Consider the following 14,823-nt stretch of genomic DNA (forward strand, 5'->3'; position numbering starts at 1 on the left):
AACTTGGGTCAACATGGAAAACTTGAGTAGAATGTGACAGTTTTGAGCTGAAATGTACCTCCAAGTATATTGTATAGATATACAGTAGAGCTCTGCCTATTTGTGGATGTATTTTCTCTGCTTTGAATGTATACGTTTACTGGCGCTATCTGCAGGGGGAAAAAGGGCTGCAGGTAAGAGTCTTAGACAAGACGTAATGTACTTTTTTTTTTTTCCGATTAAAACATTTTTCTGCATTACAAACCCTAAAACCAGTGAAGTTGGCACATTGTGTAAATGGTAAGTAAAAACAGAATACAATGATTTGCAAATCCTTTTCAACCTATATTCAATTGAATAGACTGCAAAGACAAGATACTTAAAGTTCGAACTGGAAAACTTTATTTTCGGCAAATATCAGCTCATTTGGAATTTGATGCCTGCAACATGTTTCAAAAAAGCTGGCACAAGTGGCAAAAAAGACTGATAAAGTTGAGGAATGCTCATCCAACACTTATTTGGAACATCCCACAGGTGAACAGGCTAATTGGGAACAGGTGGGTGCCATGATTGGGTATAAAAGCCGCTTCCATGAAATGCTCAGTCATTCACAAACAAGGATGGGGCGAGGGTCACCACTTTGTCAACAAATGCGTGAGCAAATTGTCAAACAGTTTAAGAACAACATTCCCGACGAGCTATTGCAAGGAATTTAGGGATTACACCATGGGCTCAGGAACACTTCAGAAAACCACTGTCAGTAACTACAGTTCGTCGCTAAATCTGTAAGTGCAGGTTAAAACTCTACTATGCAAAGCGAAAGCCATTTATCAACAACACCCAGAAACGCCGCCGGCTTCGCTGGGCTCATCTAAGATGGACTCATGCAAAGTGGAAAAGTGTTCTGTGCTCTGACGAGTCTACATTTCAAATTGTTTTTGGAAATTGTGGACGTCGTGTCCTCTGGAACAAAGAGGAAAAGAACCATCCAGATTGTTTTAGGCACAAAGTTGAAAAGCCAGCATCTGTGATGGTATGGGGGTGTATTAGTGCGCAAAACATGGGTAACTTACACATCTGTGAAGGCACCATTAATGCTGAAAGGTACATACCGTACAAGTTTTGGAGCAACTATGTTGCCATCCAAGCAACGTTATCATGGACGCCCCTGCTTATTTCAACAAGACAATGCCAAGCCACATGTTACAACAGCGTGGCTTCATAGTAAAAGAGTGCGGGTACTAGACTGGCCTGCCTGTAGTCCAGACCTGTCTCCCATTGAAAATGTGTGGTGCATTATTAAGCGTAAAATACCACCACGGAGACTGTTGAACAACTTAAGCTGTACATCAAGCAAGAATGGGAAAGAATTCCACATGAAAAGCTTCAAAAATTGCTCTCCTCAGTTCCCAAACGTTTACTGAATGTGGTTAAAAGGAAAGGCCATGTAAGACAGTGGTAAAAATGCCCCTTTTTTGCAATGTGTTGCTGCCATTAAATTCGAAGTTAATGATTATTTGCACACAAAAAAAAAAAGTTTCTCAGTTTGAACATTAAATATCTTGTCTTTGCAGTCTATTCAATTGAATATAAGTTGAAAAGGATTTGCAAATCATTGTATTCTGTTTTTATTTATGAATTACACAACGTGCCAACTTCACTGGTTTTGGGTTTTGTAGGAAAAACTCACAAAAAGTTGCATATGAATACTCCAGAAAGTAATGTTTTTAACTGTGTTTAGCATATATAGGGAAAAAAAGTATTTCTGTATGTTTTAGATTGAACAACAATATTATGGTGTTTGTACAAGATTAGAGTAACTATTTCATTTAAGTTCATTAAATTATTTTGAACACAACAAACCAAAAACACTCCCCATCTACACCAGTAGTTCTCAAACTTTTTCCACTAAGTACCACCTCAGAAAACACTTAGCATTACACACAGTTTGAACAGTAACACTGTGTTTGAATATTTAACCTAGTGATTATTTAGCGTACCACTAGATGGAGCCTGTGTACCGTACCACAGTTTCAGAATGACTATGGTTTGAATCTACACAATTCAAACCAAATAGATTCTCCAATACAGTAGCATCGTCTGGAAAAAAAATAAATAAAATTTAAATACAATAAAAAAGAAACATGGTCTGTGTCTGCAAAGGAGCAGAAAGAAGCTAAAGCTTATAATGTCCTGCCCCGTCACTCAGATAAACAATGACCTTATATAACAATATTCAGTATGTAACTAAAGGATGAATATGTATGTAATTATAGGATAAATATCATATATACTGATGAATTACACTTGTAACACACTTTACATTTGATAAAATCTAAAAGTGCTCCAAAATATTTAAAAAGTATATATAAATTAAAAAATAAAAATAAAAAAATTAAATAAATAAAAAATATATGAATAAATAAATAAAATAAAAATAATATTAAAAAATAATAAATAGATAAAAATAATTAAAAAAGAAAAAAATAATTAAGAAAAAATAATTAAAAAAAATAAAAAAATAAATACAAATTACAAAAAAAATAAATAAAAAAATAAGAAAATAATAATAATAAAAAAATACTGTTTTCTGTACATTTCATCCATGAATACTCATAATAGTAATAATAAACCTGCTTATAATTTCATCAAGTGTGAACGAACCTTTAAGATATATTATGTTTCCTCCTTCTTGTGTATGTACTTAAATATTTTTTTAAATATATATGTAAAAATATGTGATCAAATCAACAAGGATAAATTGACTAAAAGTTGCCATTTGGCAGCCGAAAATGTACTAACCCCAACTACCTAAAGTAAAGTGTGCTTGTTTATTTGTAGTAAGCCTGGGCGCTTCACTAACAGATAACACAGGAAGTTAATAAAGCACCACCCGCCTGGGGTGCGCCAAAGTCCAAAAGTAGTGCATCACAATCTTTTAAAGGGCAGGCTAACTGGGATGGTAGCAATAGCGCTTTTCTTTTTGTGATGCCAGCCTGTTCTGGCCTGAGCGCTCCCTATCATTTCATTTACGTGAGTATAATTTGTTAAATTAGCAGTAGACACCTCTAAATATAACCCGCCTTTTGTTTTGTGGGGTTAAAATATATATTCAAGTTACTTCCAGTGTGGTAGTTAACATGTGTGTTAGCACTGTTGGAGTTTTCAGTGAAAGTTAGCTAGCTAGCTACTGTAGCTAGCATCAATTGGCTTTACACAAGTGCAGGTAGTGAGGGACTGTCAATCTATTTAGTGCAGGGGTGTCAAATGTACGGCCCGAGGGCCGGATCAGGACCGCGAACAGGTTTTATCTGGCCCGCGGGATGAGTTTGCTTAGTATAAAAATTAACCTGAAATTTTGGAATGAAAGAAACAGCTGTTCTAAGTGTGTCCACTGGATGTCGCAATAGCAATTCTTTGTATCTTTGTAGATGATGTTACATATGTACAAAATAAACCACATTATGTTAGTACATCAGTCGAGGAAAATTATCAAACTACATACTGTGAATAATATCCTGTAATTTCATTTTGATTAAAAAAAAATTATCTTGATGGATTGAAAATGAACACCAATGAGTTGACTCATGAACATAATCACATCATTTATTCAGAAAATATGAATGACGACAAATAAAGATGGAATACTATTAACCGCAAAATGTACACTGCAAAAAGTCAGCGTTCAAAAACAAGAAAAAAACAAAAACAAAATTAGGGGTATTTTATTTGAACTAAGCAAAATTATCTGCCAGTAGAACAAGAAAATTCGGCTTGTCAAGACTTTCCAAAACAAGTAAAATTAGCTAACCTCAATGAACCCAAAAATACCTTAAAATTAATAAATTCTCACTAATAACAAGTGCATTTTTCTTGGTAGAAAAAAAGAGACCTTTTTGCTCAATATGTTGAAAAATATTCTTAAATTTAGTAAATGCTAGTGCCATTATCTTGACAGAATGATATGCGCTCGGCATCATGATTTTTTTTTTCATGCTTGAAGTAAGAAATTATTACTTTAAAAAAGTAGTTTTATACTTGTGAGTGTTAATGACACAGCTTTGCATCAGTTGATATTCTAGTATCAAACATGTTTTACTTAATATAGGTCATCAAATCTCAGCAACAAGCTGTAATATCTTACTGAGATCATTTAGGACCAAAACCCTTAAAACAAGTAAAACCCTCTAACATAAAATCTGCTTAGTGAGAAGAATGATCTTATCAGACAGAAAATAAGCAAATATCACCCCTTATTTGAGATATTTAATCTTACTTAGATTTCAGTGTTTGCAGTGCATCAGTCGAGGAAAGTGATCAAACTACATATATAACATACTGTAATTTGATTTTGATACAATTTTTTTATCTTGATAGATTGAAAATGAACACCAATGACTTAGATTTCAGTTTTTGCAGTGATAAGTGTAAAAAAAACACAACAACATTATGATTTGTACATTTTCAGAAGGTGCTTGTTCTATTTTTAAACAAAGAAAACAATCTGAAGTTGTCTTTATTTTTAAGTTATCTTGCCGTGATTTTGCCAGTCCGGCCTACTTGGGAGTAGATTTTTCTCCTTGTGGCCCCCATCTAAAAGGCGTTTGACACCCCGGGTTTTAACCATTTTAAAATTATATGACATTTGATCTCATAAACCCCTAATACATTACCATGTTTTATAGCATTTTGGTGCGACAAGACTTTTTACTTGTTCCCGCTTGTCCTCCATGGTGGGAATAATTATCTGCTAGGCCCGAAGGACGCAATGTGCGAGAGGAGAGGAAGAGAACAGCCGAGGGACGGGCGCCAGCAGTGTGGTGAGTGATGCTGTCAAAAAGACGCCCTCGCACTCTTTGCAGGGTGGGTGTTGGGTTGCTTGGCAAGGAGAACGTGAGAGTGGAGATAAATGAAAAGAGGGCTCAGCTGATAAACAAAGAAGGGGATCACAGTACACATCTCCACTAGGCAGACTACTGAAATAGACATTGATTGAGACATTGTTAAAGTGGTCATATTATGATTTTTGTTCTACATTTACTTCCCTGTGGTCTACATAACAAGTAATGGTGGTTCTTTGGTCTAAATGTTGCATAGATTATGTTTTACAAACCATTTTCTGACCGTCTCTTTACGATGTGCCATTTTGTGGGCGTTCTTATTTACGTGCCTACACTTTGACAGCGTCCCCGCCATCTCTGTTGTTGTTTTTAGCACATCCATAGCGAGTCTATTGACAGATATAAGTTCGAACTATACACTACTTTGTAGGGTTGTCCTGATACCAATATTTTGATACCGGTACCAAAAGGTGTTTCGATACTTTTGTCAATAAAGGGGACCACAAAAAATGGCATTATTGGCTTTATTTAAACAAAAAGTCTTAGGGTACATTAAACATATGTTTATTATGCAGTCGAGACACAATTTTGGCCTTAAATAAAATAGTGAACATACAAGACAACTTGTCTTTTAGTAGTAAGTAAGCAAAGAAAAGCTCCTAATTAGTCTGCGGTAATATATGCAGTAACATATTGTATCATTTTCCATTCTACTTTTAAGAAACAATTATTTGCCGTAATGAAGGCGAGGATTACTTACTTAGAAGTGGCTTTACACTATGGAGGGACAATAGCTGCTAGCTAATGCTACAGTGCATTGAGTAAAGCGTTTGTTCGCTTGTCGCCGTCAAATTTGCGGGACACAGCATTTATCACGATATAACGATAATATTAAAAGCTCTATTGTCACGCAACCTTAGTACAGTAGGTAAGGTTGTATTTTTGCCTTGTTCCAGTGAGAGTCCTGCGTGGAACTGATGCATTAAGGAGTGGGACTATCCAGGGGTAGCTGCAGTATGCTCAAACAATCACCAGGTAGCATCTGTGAGCAGATATTACCTATCATCTCTTTCTCTTTCAGACTTATCTGGTGCATAGTGCATTCTTCCTGCATTCTTCACTTATGCTTTAAAGGCCTACTGAAAGCCACTACTACCGACCACGCAGTCTGATAGTTTATATATCAATGATGAAATCTTAACATTGCAACACATGCCAATACGGCCGGGTTAACTTATAAAGTGCAATTTTAAATTTCCAGCGAAACTTCTGGTTGAAAACTCCTTTGGAGGATGACGTATGCGCGTGACGTAGCCAGTGAAACAGAGGTATGGCTCCCCCATTGAAGTCAATACAAACTAGCTCTGTTTTCATCTCATTATTCCACAGTATTCTGGACATCTGTGTTGGTGAATCTGTTGCAATTTGTTCATTGCATTATGGAGAAAGAAGCTGAGCAAGCAAAGAAGAAAGTTGTCGGTGCGAAGGGGAGTATTTTGCGAGGGAAGTCAGCAACACAACACAGCCGGTGTTTCATTGTTTACATTCCCGAAAGATGCAGTCAAGATCGAAGAACTCGGACAACAGAGACTCTTACCAGGAGGACTTTGACTTCGATACACAGACGCCTGTAGAGAACTGGGACAACACAGACTCTTACCAGGATTACTTTGATTTGGATACACAGACGCAGACGCGGTACCGTGAGTACGCAGCTGCGCTTCCAAACATTTGATCGCTTGCCCCTACGTGCGTGTCACGTACGTAACTTTGGTTAAATATATAAGCTTTATGAACCTTGGGTTAGGTGAACGGTCCTTTGGGCTGAGTGAGTGTGTGTGTTGTGCAGGTGTTTGAATTGTATTGGCGGGTTATATGAACGGGAGCTAGGAGCTAGCATAACAAACACCTAGGTGTTTTTATGCGGGATTAATTTGTGGCATATTAAATATAAGCCTGGTTGTGTTGTGGCTAATAGAGTATATATATGTCTTGTGTTTATTTACTGTTGTAGTCATTCCCAGCTGAATATCAGGTCACCCCCGGCTCTCACAGCATCTTCCCTATCTGAATTGCTTCCACTCCTCACTAGTCCTTCACTTGCACTTTCCTCATCCACAAATCTTTCATCCTCGCTCAAATTAATGGGGAAATCATCGCTTTCTCGGTCCGAATAGCTGTCACTTCTGGCCGCCATCACTGTAAACAATAGGGAACTTTGCGGGAATGTTCAACTGACTATGTCACACTACTTCTGGTAGGGGCAAGGCTTTTTTTGTCAGATACCAAAAGTTGCGATCTTTATCGTCGTTGTTCTCTACTTAATCCTTTCAGCAAAAATATGGCAATATCGCGAAATGATCAAGTATGACACATAGAATAGATTTGCTATCCCCGTTTAAATAAAAAAAATTAATTTCAGTAGGCCTTTAAGTGAGGGATGAGGCAAAAACTAACCCAGACTCAGTATCGGTAGGTAGTTGTTCAAAAAAGTAGTGTCTTTTGTTGGAAGTTTGTTGTTCCGTAAGTCGTCTTTTGGCTATATTTGGTAAGTAGTTGCTTGGTAAATTAATGGGTCAGTACAGTGTTCTTTCGGGGGTTTACGTTCCAGACCACCCCACACTCCATTACAGTAGGTGTGTAGATACTGTAGTTTGGTTGGGTGCTTGCTTGAGGTAATAGTTTATTTAGTTGATTAGGTAGGCGGGCAGATGAGGGATGAGGCAAAAACTAACCCAGACCCAGTATCGGTATGTTAGTTGTTCAAAAAAAGTAGTGTCTTTTGTTGGAAAGTTTGTTGTTTTGTAAGTCGTCTTTTGGTTTCTATACGGTAAGTAGTTGTTTGGTAAATTAATAGGGCATTATAGTCAATCAATCAATCAATCAATCAATCAATGTTTACTTATATAGCCCTAAATCACGAGTGTCATAGTGTTCTTTCGGGGGTTTACGTTCCAGACCACCCCCCACTCCGTTACAGTAGGTGTGTAGATACTGTAGTTTGGTCGGTTAGGGAGTTATTTAAGAATGTTACGCAATAGTCAAAGTACCACTGATAGTCACACACACACTAGGTCAGAGGTTCTTAACCTGGGTTCGATCGAACCCCAGGGGTTCGGTGAGTCAGCCTCAGGGGTTCGGCGGAGGCTCTGCCGCGGAGGTCAAGACACACCCGACTCATCGTGTAAATAAAAACTTCTCCCTATAGACGTATTATGGATACACCCAAACAATTTTCCCTCTAATTTTCCATATGCGTGAGTAAACATAAAAACTCCTTGAGAATTCAGTGGAGCACATGTGAGCGCCGTCAGACGTGCACATGCACTGTGGCCACACCAGCAGCACACCTGTCACAAACCTGACTAAATAACAAGTTAAATGTTTTATTATTATAATCAAATGACAGCAGTCATTTCCATGAGATTATTTTCTAATATAAGTGTTTAGGCCCACTTACAATGACAATAACAACAAATATTGTTTTTCATGAGCTGTGTACTAGTATTGTATGTCTGGGTGGGGTTCCTGCTTTGGAAATAATTTGTACCCCTTTCAGATATTGCATTTAGTTCCCACTAAAACATTCACATGTTGCACAATGAGATGTAAACATGGGATCATCTGTACATTCCTGTAACTTTCTGTTTGTAAAATATATCTTTATTAGTATTTCTTTAAAATAATAACATCATTTCATGATTAATATTTATAAATTAAGATTAAATTAAAGAAAAAACATTTTATTTTTCACTAAAGAAGGGTTGGGTGAATGCGCATATGAAACTGGTGGGGTTCTGTACCTGCAACAAGGTTAAGAACCACTGCACTAGGTGTTGGGAAATTACCCTCTGCATTTGACCCATCCCCTTGGTTCACCCCTGGGAGGTGAGGGGAGCAGTGAGCAGCAGAGGTGGCCGCGCTCGGGAATCATTTTAGTGATTTAACCCCCAATTCCAATCCTTGATGCTGAGTGCCAAGCAGGGAAGTAATGGGTCCCATTTTTATAGTCTTTGGTATGACTCGGCTGAGGTTTGAACTCACAACCTACCGATCTCAGGGCGGACACTCTAACCACAAGGCCACTGAGTTGATTACTGTAGGTCATGGCTGTTCAACTGGCAGTCCGTGAGCCAAATACGACCCGGGATTAGTACCAGACGGGCCTTGCGAGTTCAAAACACTTGCAACAAACTAATATTTTTGCAGGCGATATCTAAAAATGCCAGAGCGCTGGCATTTAGAGGATCTTTGACTAGCTTTTGTGCAGTAGGTCCTTAAAAACAAAAGACTCTCAGGAATATACAAAATAAGAATAAAAGTGAAGATAGAATCAATCAATCAATGTTTATTTATATAGCCCTAAATCACAAGTGTCTCAAAGGGCTGCACAAGCCACAACGACATCCGCGGTACAGAGCCCACATAAGAGCAAGGAAAAACTCACAACCCCAATGGGACGTCGATGTGAATGACTATGAGAAACCTTGGAGAGGACCGCATATGTGGGTGACCCCCCCCACCTCTAGGGGAGACCGGATGCAATGGACGTCGAATGGGTCTGACATAATATTGTGAAAGTCCAGTCCATAGTAGATCTAACATAATAGTGAGAGTCCAGTACATAGTGGGGCCAGCAGGAGACCATCTCGTCAGTACTTAGCTCTCTAGGTTGAATAGACCTGCTCTCGGTACTGTAGGTCGGTATGTTTATAGATTGTTCAGGCTGGTTAGGTAGCTGCATAAGTAGTGAGGTAGGTAATTGGTTGGTTGTTAGGTAGGTACATTATTTCTCATTGTTTTCACCATTATGACATAAATAGAACCATCTACTCCACCCTCCATGAAACAGAAAGCGAGCTGACAATCAACGTTTATTTTTATATCTCGGCTGTCATTAGATGTGTGCTAGCAAATCTAAAAGAACTCCTCGCGTAGACTCAGTCAATGTTTCAAGGACACACTTCCATCAAGGGGTAATTATAAAACTCGTCCTCACTGCTTGCCACACAGATTGAGATTAACCTCCTGACGTTGGCGGTTCCACAGGTCTATTTTAATACGACGCAACTTAATCCTAATTGACCTCAGACACCGCTTATGTCCTCTGGGCAGAATAACGCGGCTAATACGGCAACGCTAACAGCTGGATGCAGCAGACTAGCACTGTTGCATTGTGGGTTATCATGGGAAGCTGACATTGAGGGTTTATGCAAAACATTATGTGCTACTTCTGCTCTGCTATTCTTTTATTCTGACACATTTTAGATGAAGCCCAATTCAACATCTGTTCTGTCTTAATGGGTGGAGATTGCTTTTTTTTATCTCGCCGGCTTCAAAGGTCAGAAAATGGTTGGAAAATTGCATGTCAAAAAATTTAGCAATGATTTAAAATAAGGCACTACTAAATGTTAAGTAATTGATTAATAATTGTATTATGTTCGGTCTAAAAAGTATGAATTATTATATAGTTTTTTAAAAATTATTAAATTAATTTAATTAAAATGTATCTGATAGCTACTTTAAAGGTCAGACAATATTGTGAAAATTACATGTCAAAAAGGTCAGTAATTGCTGAATTAAAAGAACAACAAAGAATAAATAATAAAGAAAATATTTTATTAAAAAAATCAAAAAAATATGATTGTATGAATTCCAGGCCATTGTTAACAGTTGTATGATTTTAAAAAAAAGGACTAATAAAAAATAAAAAATATATATTTGAGGTAATATTTTAATTATGTCTTTACATTTACAGTTTAATGAAGGCCAAATCTACATTTTTGTATATGAAAAAACTAATCATTATATGTTTTAATTTGTACGTGTTTTCATCGTGAAGTATTTGTTTCTATATGTGTACTTCACTGTATTGCCATTATGATTATTTTTATTTTAACATGTCCGGGGAAAAAAAGACCACTACTACATTGGTATGTAAGCTATAACAAATGTACTAATGAAAAATATTGTGAAAAAAATCTTAAAACTTGTTTTGAGTTTGTATAAAATAAAGAAAAAGACAATGTCAAAATTAATAAATAGAAAATAAATAAAAAACGCACATTTGATATAATTATTTGTTGTAGAACTATTTATTCGGATAAAAATAAAGTAGGGTTATGTACACTATTTAGTGACAAAGTGTAACATAATGATAGTGTTACTTCCACTCGTTGTTTGAGTGTAAAACCAATATTATACTGTGCGTTCCACATGATGCATTCAGGAGCATCTGTTGATAGTCGGTGTCCTTGTGTGTGTCACTCACCTTGCTCTCGTGAGGATACAAAATGACCCGTGATTTAGAGCTTTAACACGTGTGTAGCACTTTAAATGGAAATGTGACAATCCCACGAGCTTTGTCAAGGATAAGACTCCGCTTTATTCGACTGTGCATGCAACGCACATTGCTTGTCAACCCAGGCACCCCCTCCTCCATGTGTTGGCATGCATAACCTTGGGAGCTCTCCTTCCTCTAAGCATCATGGGATGGCTCTCCGAAGACGGGATTAGCCAATCAGCCGTTAGGGTCACCTTAGTCAAATAACACCCCTCCCTTTCCATCATTTTTCATCTCACTGCTCATCATCTCGTTACTTGTGCTACCTCTCACACACACACACACACACACACACACACACACACACACACACACACACACACACACACACACACACACACACACACACACACACACACACACATTCTTGTATGTGTTACCTTCTTGAGGCCTCCGAAAAATGCCTATCTCTTTAGGAGCACCCTTTCTAGATATATAAAGATTTGTGTTTACAACATTAATACTGTATACATACTATGCCAATATGAAAAAGCTTGTTGTGAAAAATGAGTCGGAATTTCACAAGAAAAAGGTCACAATTTCCCAAGAAAAACTGAACATTTGTACAATAAAAGTTGGAATTTTACTCAATAACAGTCTCAATTTTACAAGACAAGCTTAACATTTTGGCAATTTTGTGAAAAGAGTCGTAATTTTACTCGACAAAAGTCACAATTTTATAAGAAACATTTTAAATTTTGGCAATATTGTAATAATAATCGGAATTTTACTTGGCAAAATTATGACAAAAGTCATAATTTTACTCAAAAAATGTCAGTGTTTTACAAGAACAACAAAAAAATTGGCAATATTGTGATAAAAGTCAGAATTTTATATGACAAATGTCATCATTTTGAATTAAAAAGTAATAATTTTACATTAAAAAAGTTAATAATTTTCCATAAAAAAGTAATACTTTTATGAGAAAATATTGCAATATTACAGAAACAGAAATAATTTGAGAAATTGTTACTAATTTTAATAGGAAAAAAGTTGACACCTTGTGAGAGTTTTTTGTTTGTTTGTTTGTTTGTTTTTGTTGGTAATTGGTTTTTAATCTTCATTATTTACTTCAAGTTATTACAGTACGTCTCTATATACAGTACATATTCTTTTTATTTTTTAAGTTAATTTTGGCCAAAGTGGGTACATTGCAATTTCTTACACACACTTGTTATTTCATATGTTTACCAGAGAGGAAGCACTTTTAAAACCGACACACAGACAATTTGAAAAATCCCTCCTTTTTTCCACCGTAATTTTGATAGATTTCACCACCAGCGGTGAAAATGAAACATTCTCTGTTAGATGCAATGGTTTTCCGTATTGGGACCATGATTTATGTCCTAACTTGTTCACCGGTCCTCATATGGAAGGTACTTTTCCTTGTTGATGTCTCAAGAAGGGTGGAAAGACAAGAACACACACACACACACACACATACACATACACACACACACACACATTGGCAGAAACACACGATGTTCAATGTATGTAAGACTGCATATGGAATAGGGTTGTAACGGTAAACGGTATAATGATAGACCGCGATAACATTCCATACGGTTAGTAAAACCGCTTGAATTTTTAATTACCGGAAAAACTTCATTTATTATTACATTTTAGCAGTGGCGGGCCATGCATTTTTCACCTAGGCCTTCAGTGATGTCCTACTGAGCAGGGGTGCCGAAAAGGGGGGGTAAAGGAGACGGATTCTAGGGGCCCATGATGGAGGGGGGCCCAGAGAGGCCCCTAATGATGATACAGGGGGCCCTGTAAAGATTATTTTCATGGGGCCCAAAATCCCTAGCGGCACCCCTGCTACTGAGTCAGACTTCAACTCTCAAAATACCGTAATTTATGTCACCACATGGACACGGCTGGAGAAACTATACAGAAACCCACTTGCACACTACTGGGTATTGAATCCCCTCAACAGTGGACAAAACTGTCTATTTTTCGGTGCATTTAACATTCAATAAACCCGCTTCAGCAATTAAAACATATCTGTTAAATGTTAATATCGCGGGCGATCACCCTCATTTAATCGTAGCGGCCAAAATCGTGATCGTATCAAAATTGTGCAGCCGTAATATATCAGTCAAAAAAGTACAAGCAAATATTATCAATCAATCAATGTTTATTTGTATAGCCCTAAATCACAAGTGTCTCAAAGGGCACGACATCCTCGGTTCAGAGCCCACATAAGGGCAAGGAAAAACTCACAACCCTGTGGGATGTCAATTTGAATGACTATGAGAAACCTTGGAGAGGACCACAGATGTGGGTGACCCCCACCCCCCTCTAGGGGGGACCGGATGCAATGGACGTCGAGTGGGTCTAGCATAATATTGTGAAAGTCCAGTCCATAGTGGATCTAACATAATAGTGAGAGTCCAGTCCATAGTGGGGCCAGCAGGAGACCATCCGAGTGGAGACGGGTCAGCAGCGCAGAGATGTCCCCAACCGATGCACAGGCGAGCGGTCCACCCCGGGTCCCGACTCTGGACAGCCAGCACTTCATCCATGGGCACCGGACCTGTGCCCCCCCTTCCACAAGAGAGACGGGGGCAGAAAAGAAACGGCAGATCAACTGGTCTAAAAAGGGAGTCTATTTAAAGGCTACAGTATACAAATGAGTTTTAAGATGGGACTTAAATGCTTCTACTGAGGTAGCATCTCTAACTGTTACCGGGAGGGCATTCCATAGTACTGGAGCCCGAATAGAAAACTCTCTACAGCCCACAGACTTTTTTTTGGCTCTGGGAATCACTAATAAGCCGTAGTTCTTTGAACGCAGATTTCTTGCCGGGACATATGGTACAATACAATTGGCAAGATAGGATGGAGCTAGACCGTGTAGTATTTTATACGTAAGTAGTAAAACCTTAAAGTCACATCTTAAATATTGATATAAAGCCACAGACGACTGCACTTCCGAATGTTCCCAACATGGTGCAGCAATACACAAAAGCAAACAATCATCCACTATTCAACCACGTCTCAATCAGGGTGAAACTGTAGATCAGTCTCCTTTACATATTTTAGGAAAGCACCCCATACTTCTTGAAATTTTACAGATCAACCATTCAATTTATAAAGATTAAGAATATCTGTGATCCAGCGGGTGTGGTAGGGAGGCACTGCAGCATTCCAGTTAGTCTTCTAGCTAACAATGTAGTGAATGCCATCAGATTCTTTTTGGATTTGCTGAAAGAAGATGACAGTGGGGCTACCCCGAATAGTCCACTTAGAGAATTCGGTTCAATCCTTTCGCCGATTACCAAAGACAAAGTATTACAAAATTCTGTCCAATAACTGCACAGAGATGGGCAGAGCCAAAACATATGTATTAAGTGAGCTGGAGACTATTGACATCCATCAAACGATGCAGATATTCGTCATACATTTTAGCTAGTTGAACCTTGGTATAATAAGTACGATGTATTAGCTTGCATTGGATGGGGCTGTGTCTTGCACAAATAGAAGACTTACGAACGCTACTTAAAATCCCTGTACAACTAGCCTCAGATTGGGTCACTCTTAAATCCTCCTCCAAAAGTGACTGAATTGAATTTAGAAACTCAGGGCGTAAAATAAAAAATAGGTTATAAATATGTGTAATTCATTTCATTGCATTTATTCATTTATTTCAGGCAA

General features: G+C 37.8%; 1 pseudogene; it reads left to right on the plus strand.

The window, feature by feature from the left end:
• Window positions 1–14,823, plus strand: part of LOC133660405 (sodium/potassium-transporting ATPase subunit alpha-3-like) — a 269,256-nt pseudogene that overhangs the window by 248 nt on the left and 254,185 nt on the right.

The sequence above is a fragment of the Entelurus aequoreus genome, linkage group LG11, assembly GCF_033978785.1.
Source record: "Entelurus aequoreus isolate RoL-2023_Sb linkage group LG11, RoL_Eaeq_v1.1, whole genome shotgun sequence".
NCBI lineage: Eukaryota > Metazoa > Chordata > Actinopteri > Syngnathiformes > Syngnathidae > Entelurus > Entelurus aequoreus.